Raw genomic sequence first — 7948 nt, 5'->3', positions numbered from 1 at the left:
ACTCAAGATCCAGGTAGCCTGGTGTACACAGCACAGCTGCAAGCAAAAAGGGAGCCTGTGTCAAAGAAGATAGGCAGTGAAGGCAGACACCTGAGGCCCACACAGACACGTGCAAGCACACTCGTGCATACACACATACATACACACACACACTCGCACGCACGCACATACACACACATACACACTCACACACACATACATATATATACACACATGCACACATGCACGAACACACTCAAACTCACACGCACACGCATACACACGCACACACACATACACATGCACACACACACGCACACACACATATACACGTACATGCATGCACACATGTACACATGCACACACACACATGCACACATGAACATAAACAGCTGGGGATGTAGCTCAGGGGTCTAACACGTAGATTCCTGGGTTTTTCAATCCCCAGAAGAAGGAGGAAAAGAAAGGCTCTTGAGATGGCAGATACCTGTAATCCCAGAGCTCAGGAGGTGGAGAATCAGAAATTCAAGGTCATCCTTGCCTACAAGGTGAGAGTAGGCTACATAAGAACTTTTTTTTTTTTCTTTTTTCGGAGCTGGGGACCGAACCCAGGGCCTTGCGCTTCCTAGGCAAGCGCTCTACCACTGAGCTAAATCCCCAACCCCCCCTTTTTTTTTTTAACTTTTTTTTTCTTTTTTTTTCTTTTTTTTTTTTTTGGAGCTGAGAACCAAACCCAGGGCCTTGCACTTACTAGGCAGGAGCTCTACCACTGAGCTAAATCCCCAACCCCAGAACTTATTATTTTTTAAGATTTATGTATTTCTTTTATGTATATGAATACACTGTTGATGTCTTCAGACACACCAGAAGAGGGCATCAGATCTCATTACAGATGGTTGTGAGCCACCATGTGGTTGCTGGGAATTGAACTCAGGACTTCTGGAAGAGCAGCCAGTTCTCTTAACCACTGAGCCATCTCTCCAGCCCAAGAACTTATTTTTTAGGTGAAAAAATTTTACAAAAATATTATTAGGTGCTGGAAAGGTGGCTGGATAAAAAGAGTGAATTTTAAAATTATCTTATTATGTGTGCGGTGTTTTGTCTGCATTATGTCTGTGCACTGAGTATCTGCATGTTGCCATGGAGGCCATAAGAGAGCACTGGAGCCCCTGGAACTGGAGTTACCGACTGTTGGGAGCTACCAAGTGGGTACTGGGAGTCAACCTGGGATAACTCTTTTTTTTTTTGTTGTTGTTCTTTTTTTCGGAGCTGGGGATCAAACCCAGGGCCTTGCGCTTCCTAGGCAAGCGCTCTACCACTGAGCTAAATCCCCAACCCCAACCTGGGATAACTCTTAACTGCTGAGCCATCTCTCCATCTCTGAGAACCTACTAGAGAAAGCCGAAGGTGGGGGTGGGGGGAGGGGTGGTGGTGTGTGTGTGGGTGTCTGGTAACGAGAGTGCAAACACCTTAACAGAATGGACTAGTGGACCCAGGCCTTTCAGGCTTTCGGAAACTAGGTACTTTACCCAAAGTCGGGGCAGGCCTGGGCCAGAGCCTTGGGTTCTGGGTCTGTCTGCCCTGTGACAACCAGGACAGGTCACTTTAAGCCCTACCAAACTTGGCCTCTGGATATATTGTAGATAGCTCTCACTCTCCCAAGGAAACTGATCTTTATTTAAAATCCAATGTCAATACACAAGAAACTACAAACAGGGGCCCTGGGACACAGCTGGGGAGAGTCAGCTTACTCTTCCTGCTCTACTGTATGACTCGTGTTACCTGCTCAAAAAGTTTCCCACAGCAGAGATCCGACTCAGCTAACATCCCTGTAGGCAAAGGCAGGAAAGAATGGTACAATATATCCTGTAGATCAACTGAAACTGCCCAGATTAGCAGAGAGGGAGGGAAGAATGTACTGTTAATACCCACCTCCCAGAGAAAGGAGGACTCCTGGACCGTCCACCTTCCCACCCAGGCTGGGCCAGACGGGACTCAGATATTTGCTGGCAATAGTGAGTCCTCTTCCCATGTTACCTCTCCGGGCCCCTGTGCCCTGCCACACCCTCCCTTCCCCCAGGAGACAGGAGTTTACCAGCCAAGTAGGGACCCTGGAAAGTATGTAATGGAAACAGTGACACAATGCAGCCCTCAAGCTGACCCTCCTGTTCCCAAACCGCAGAGCCCCAGGGTGACTCTCTCTCGAGTTTTGATCTTTTCCTGCCCGAGCCCCCTGTGAATAAAACACAATGTGGTTCTCACAGCACAGGGTCCCAGCCCCCTCCGGCCAGAGCCTGGAAACCAGACCCGTTCCCCTGTTTGAAACTGTGGGGTTCATCTGTTGCTGCTGCTTTGTTTTCCTCTCTTGCTTTTCTCCTCTTCTGCAGGCTGTCCTTTTTTTTCTGGGGATGGTAAACTTTTATCCAGCGCATGCTTCTGGGCACCTGCTACGCACTGACCTGGGCTCCACCACTAAAACTCAGTGTTCCTATCTCCTTGGTGTTAATTTTCATTCAATCATGCTTTCTTTTTTGAGGCAGGTCCCTTTATGTAGACCAGTTTGTCCTGGATCTCACTCTGCAGTTCCCGCTGGTCTCCTACTGAGAGATCCACCTGCCTCTGCCTCCCAAGTGCTGAGATTAAAAGCATTTGCCACCACGCCCGGCTTTAGCCCCTTTCTTTTTACAAGTAGTTTAATATTTTTAAAGCCACCGAGTGTCCAGGATTTTTATTTATTTATATGCATTGGCGTTCTGCCTGTATGTCTATTCAAGGGTGGTAGATCCTCTGAAACTAAGCTTACAGACATTTGTGAACCACTATGTGGGTAGTAGGAACTGAACTTCTTCCAGAGCAGTCAGTGCTCTTAACCGCTGAGCCATCTCTCCAGCCACTCCAGGATTTATTTTTAAAATTGATTTATGTGTGTGAGTGTTTTGCCTGCATGTACGACTGTGTACCTCATGCATACCTGATGCCAAGGTGACCAGAGAGGGCATTGGATCCCCTAACACCTTAGTGACAGATAGTCGTGGATGTTAGGATCAGAGCCCAGATCCTCTGGAAGGGCAGGGAATGTTCTTAGCTGCTTAGACACGTCTTCGAACTTTGGGGGATGCCTGACACAAGATCTTCCAGCCTAGTTTCCCCATCTGGAGCGGGACTAAATGTGCTACCAGCCAGCAAGATGGTTGAGGAGTGAAAAAAAAAAATCTTAACTAGAAGACAAGAACCATAGGTCATATGTCTGCTTTATAAAGCTATGTACAGTAAAACGCCCAGCTTCCTTGCCTCTCATTTTTTCTGTCTTTAAAGAATTGCTCTGAGCCGGGTATAGCACTCTTGAAATTCTAGTAGGTAGGAGGCTGAAGCAGGAGAATTACAATTTTGAGGCTACCCTGACCTTCACAGTGAGGCTCTTTCTCAGAAACCAACGGGTGGGCTGGGAATATAGATCGGTCAGTAGAATGTGTGTCTAGAACACACAAAGCCTTGAGTTTGATTTCCTGCCATAAACCTGTAATCTCAGAACTCTGGAGACAGAGGCAGGAGGACCAGAATTCAAGGTTATCATCTGTGGCTACATAGTGAGCTAGCTCACTATGGGCAAACACACACATAGACACACACATACACACATAGACATACACACACACATACACACACACAGAGACATACACACAGTCACACACATACACACATACACATACACAGAGACACACACAGTCACACACAGACATACACACACATACACAGAGACATACACACAGTCACACACACATACACATACACACAATCACACACAACATACATACACAGACACACACACATTGACACACGTAGGCACACACATATACACACACACATACACAAGACAAGACACATACACACACAGATGCGCGCGCGCGCACACACACACACACACACACACACACACACACACACACTGTATCTTGTCTCAGTGTGCTTTTTATTGCTGTGATAAAGACTATGACCAAAAGCAACTTGGGAGGGACAGGGTTTATTCTATCTTACAACTTATAGTCCATATGAAGGGGAAGTGGACCAGGCTGTCCTGGAACTCAACGATCCACCTGCCTCTGCCTCCTGAGTGCTGGGTTAAAGGTGTGTGTCACCATCACCGGCTTCCCTACAGATCAACCTTATGGAGGCATTTTCTCAGGAAAGGTTCCCTCTTCCCAAGTGAATTGAGAAGAAATTAGCCTGCATGAATCTAAAGAGAGACAATATTGGACAATAAGGTCAGAGTTTAGAAGGAATGGTCCCGGGCTTCATAGGAAACAGACAGAGAAAGGATGGCTTTCCTGGCAGGTTCATTCATCAGCTCATAGGAGGAGGGTCCCAGTGAGTATTCAATTCTGCATGTGCATAATTATACATCTCTAATTATGTAGATGTATAATTAAATGCAATCCACCTTTTAGAATAGGCTGTAAGATTTATTAGTTAGGGTGATGAGGACAGCACAGTGGAGGATCTGTGGGGTGCGGGCCCATAATTGGGAGTGTATTTGACACTACATCCATCCAGGATGACCAGTCAATAAGACACACATTCATCAGTAACTGCAGGTAGTGGCACCTACCTTTAATCCCAGGACTCAGGAGGCAGAGGGAAGCAGAAAGAAAGAAAAGAAAAGAAGGAAAGAAGGAAGGAAGGAAAGAAAGAAAGAAAGAAAGAAAGAAAGAGAGAGAGAGAGGAAGAAAGAAAGAAAGAAAGCATCTTCATTAAACCTGCTGAAGCCAAGCTGGCCAAGATGACTTGTGCCTAGAATCCTGGCACATAGGGAGGTAGAGAAAGGATCATGGAAAGTTCAAGGCTAGCCTGGGATCTCTGTCCTCAAACCATGAAAACTTTGGCGAAGAGCCACTTCTATTTTCTCTTTCCTTCTGCACCTGAATGCATGGCATCTAGCACACGTGAAGGGGAGGGCACAGCCTGGAGGAGTCAGCTCTCTTGTAGGTTAAATGCAGATCACCAGCTTTGGTAGCAGCCTGTCTACCCATTTTGTCACATGCAAGTCAAACCCAGGACCTTGCACATTAAGCAAATGCTCTACCACTGAGACATTTTTCCCAATTTTATTTTTATTTACACGTTTCTGTAAATACTTTGACACAGTGTTTTGGTGAACATCTGTAGACATTTCTGTAGAATTCCCATGGAATTTCTTTTCTTTTCTTTATATGAGTACCCTGTATCTGTCTTCAGATACACCAGAAGAGGGCGTTGGATCCCATTACAGATGGTTGTGAGCCACCATGTGGGTGCTGGGAATTGAACTCAGGACCTCTGGAAGAGCAGTCAGGGCTCTTAACCTCTGAGCCATCTCTCCAGCCCCTCCCATGGAGTTTCTAAAGTGTATGTGTGGGCATCAGATCGTCTGGAACAGGAGATCCAGATAGGTGTGAGTCATGTAGGTGCTGAGATTCGAACCCATGTCCTCTGGAACAGCATCCAGTGATTTTAACCACTGAACCATCTCTCTAGTCCACAGTAAAGTAGCATCCTATCAAAATTATACAGAGTTGGAAGAAAGTGGGATGTGGCTGTGTGTGTGTGTGTGTGTGTGTGTGTGTGTGTGTGTGTGTCCAGAACCTTCATAAAAAGTTGGATACGACTCTGTGTGTGTCTATGTGTGTGCATTCTTCAGTGTCCTGAAGCTCCCTCTGTAGAGCAGGCTGTCCTCAAACTCATAGAGATCCACCTGTCTCTGCCTCCTGGGTGCTGGGACGAAAGGCTTGTGCCACCACATCTGACTGCCAGTGTGTGCTTATAATCTCAGTGCCTGGGAGGTAGAAAGAAGATCCTTAGCTGCGATGGTTTGCGTATGCTTGGTCCAGGGGGTGGCACTATTAGAAGGTGTGACCTTATTGGAGGAAGTGTATCACTGTGGGCATGAGCTTTAAGACCCTCTTCCTAGCTGCCTGGAACCCAGTCTTTTCCTATTTGCCTTCGAAGAAGTAGAACTCCCAGGTCCTCTTCCTATACCATGCCTGCCTGGATGCTGCCATGCTCCCACCTTGAGGACCTCTGAACCTGTGAGCCAGCCCCAGTGAAATTTTGTCCTTATAAGACTTGCCTTGGTCATGGTGTCTGTTCACAGCAGTAAAACCCTATCTAACTAAGACACTGGCTCTTGGTGGCTGGCCTGTCTGGTTGAATCAACAAGCTCCAGGTGAAGGGAGAGATTCAGCCTCAAAAAATAAAGTGGAGAGCAATTAAGACACACGACATTGGTCTCTGACTTCTTCTTTTTTTTTTTTTTTTAAGATTTATTCATTTATTATATATAAGTACACTGTTGCTGTTTTCAGATACACCAGAAGAGGGCATCAGATCTCTTTACAGATGGTTGTGAGCCACCATGTGGTTGCTGGGAATTGAACTCAGGACCTCTGGAAGAGTAGCTGGGTGCTCTTAACCGCTGAGCCATCTCTCCAGCCCGGTCTCTGACTTCTAACACATGTATGAATGTCGCGCGCATACACACACACACACACCACACACACACACACACACACACACACACACACACACACACACACAGAGTGTATAGCTCAGGGTCTGTGGTACAGCTCAGTGGTAGAGAGCTGCGTAGCATGCAGAGGTTCCTGAGTTTGATTCTTTTTTTTTTTTTTCTTTTTTTTCAGAGCTGGGGACCGAACCCAGGGCCTTGCGCTCGCTAGGCAAGCGGTCTACCGCTGAGCTAAATCCCCAACCCCCTGAGTTTGATTCTTAGCACCAAGAAAGAAAGAAAAATAAAACCTGTTTACAGCTCAACATACCAACTGGACCCACCTATGAATTCCAAGTCTCGATCAAGCACGGAACTAGCCCCCCAGAAGTCCCATCATGCTCCTTTTCGGGCACTGTTCTTCATAGCAGGTAACTTCAATTCTCACTTAGCAACACAGACTCCTTTTGCCCGTTTTCAAATTATATGTGAACGGAAACTTTTCATGAGGTTATATGATTCAGTTTAGTTCATTCTCATTGATGCGCATTGTACACTTATCTGTTCTGTGGTGATGGGTATTTTTTTTTTTTTTTGGCTGTTACACTCTTCCACAGATATTTTGGTGAACACCCGTAGGTGTTTCTGTAGAAGTCCTGCAGAATTGCCACAGTCCTAGCATATTCATATGTTGACACTTTAGTGGATATGTGCTCTCCAAAGTGATTCACATCAACTTACATGTGTGTACTGGCTGTGGCTTTAAGATACCAGTCAACATATTAAACAATGTCCTCTGTGCTTAATATCTTTTTTACCCCTAGAGAAGGGGGGCCGGAATTAAAACCAAGGCCATATGCATCCTGGGTAAGAACTCTAGCATTGAGCTATCCCCGAGCCCCAACATGCTTTTTTTTTTTTCCATTTATATTCACATGTATCTAAAAGTTCTTCTCATTTGCCACTTGCAATCTATCTCTAGAGGAGGAATGTTGGGAAAGGCTGGCTGGGAGGACTTTGATACTCAGAGGCCAAGCCATTTAAGGAACAAAAGAGACTCAAGCAGTTGAAAGGGAGTGTTTGGCTCTCAGTTGACCAAAGGTGGATCAGAAATGGCTATCACACAAAACCAGAAGCTCACAGTTGACCATGGTGTCTCTCTCCTTTAATCCTAGCACATAGGAGGCAGAAGCTGTAGGTTCCCTCTGAGTTCCAGACCCGCCTGGTCTACACAGCAAGTTCCAGGACAGCCAGGGCAACACAGAGACACCCCCCCATCTCAAAACGAACAAACAAACAAACAAAAATAAAGGTTCAAAGCACCCACCTCCCAAGAAATAAAGGCAGGAAGGAGCATCAGGAGTTCAAGGCTAGCTCTCAGCCATATGTTGAGTTTGAGACCAGCCTGTGCCATATGGGACCTTATTTCAAAAAAACAAACAAAATATCAAAAATGAAAATTGAGGCTTAAAGTGAGCACACTCTTTGATT

This window comes from Rattus norvegicus, chromosome 10, assembly GCF_036323735.1.
Source record: "Rattus norvegicus strain BN/NHsdMcwi chromosome 10, GRCr8, whole genome shotgun sequence".
Lineage (NCBI taxonomy): Eukaryota > Metazoa > Chordata > Mammalia > Rodentia > Muridae > Rattus > Rattus norvegicus.
The sequence above is the reverse complement of the archived record's forward strand: the minus strand, read 5'-3'. Positions refer to the sequence as shown.